The following is a 1,455-nucleotide window of genomic DNA, read 5'->3' as shown; positions in this document are numbered from 1 at the left end:
CACTGAGGAACACAGAGCAAGTTGGTAGCAGTCCTGGGAATTGGACACCATGAGAACAAACCGATAGGGTTAGAATATTCCGTTAATCTTGCCATACCGACCAGTGTCCCTGGAAAATGTAAATGTTGAGGTAAATTTAAATCCTCTTCCTTACACATTCCAGTCACTAGATTTTATCAGGACTTCTCATCAAAGGAGTTTGGTCCAAAGAGTACAAGGAAAACATTAACAGGTACATGAGCCTGTGAGGAGGGCGTTCTTTAAAGTCATCCAGGATCCGAGAGAAATGGGAGATTTGAAAACCGAAGTACCCCATAGGTCCTTACCTGACCATCAGACTAAATGCAGATCTGCTGCTTGTTGTTTTGTGACAAACTGTTGTCACCACTGCATGTTTTGACTGGTTGGCCCTAGTGATTGGAGGAGCATTTTGTGAGTCATGTTAGTTGTGTTTCCTTGTATGAGTCAGCTTCTGATTTATCAGATCCTGGAGAAGTCATTTAACCTGTTAGGTGTTCCATTTTCATATTTATGTACACACATGTGTTACAGAGATGGTCATGTGATTCTTTGACAGCATTGATTGAAGAGTGATCATTAACAACAATTACAAATTTTTATCAGGAAATAGAAAAACACAGTTCTCTCCTATTTTTCTTGGGTGGTTTGTATATTTATGCCTGTTGTACCTGTCGTTTTCCCACCAAGCAGAAGTCTGTAGATGTATTCTGCTCACTGTTGTATACCTGATGGCTGGCACATATGAAATCTCACGTATATCGAATCAAATTTCTAAGTTGTATCCTGGCAATTGTGGCCCAAGAACGGCAAACCATTTTACTGCTTCTTTTAGATGATTCAATGAAAATAAAAATAAAAAGAACCCATGATTTCTTTTAAGCAACAGTACATTCGTATCAGGAAGAAGAAAATAATTTAAAAAGAAGTACAGAATGTTCATCTTTTCCATTCTGACTACCCTGAGAAATTCAGTCCCTTAAGGGACATAATATTTTCAACTGGGTTTACTGTTGATAGTAATTTAAGAAATAATTTAGTCTTTTAAACATCTGCTTTGCTAAAAATGGTATGCCATAAAAGCCTTTGCTACATTTCTTCAAATTGTGCATTCATTGAAGAGATGGTGCATAACTTAGATTTTTTCCCCCTTCTCTGTCAACTAAGCAAAAGGAGAGCCTATCTTTAGCTATGCTTTTTACCATTTTATGGATGTTAAAATTTGTTACAGAATATCTTTCATTCATTGTCTCAACAGGGATGTATCATGCCCTTGCTACATTCCCAGTGCTATTCTAAAGCAGTTCTTGGAACGCAGAGATGAACACTTACCCTCAGGGAGTTTATAGGCCACAAGAGAGGGAGACATAGAGATATGTATACCTAAAACCATGTGACATGTGCAGAGAGATATGTACAGGGTATTATTAGGACACC

This window comes from Galeopterus variegatus, unplaced genomic scaffold (genome assembly GCF_000696425.1).
Source record: "Galeopterus variegatus unplaced genomic scaffold, G_variegatus-3.0.2 Scaffold94, whole genome shotgun sequence".
In the NCBI taxonomy this organism is placed as follows: Eukaryota; Metazoa; Chordata; class Mammalia; order Dermoptera; family Cynocephalidae; genus Galeopterus; species Galeopterus variegatus.
This window is presented reverse-complemented; position numbering follows the sequence as displayed.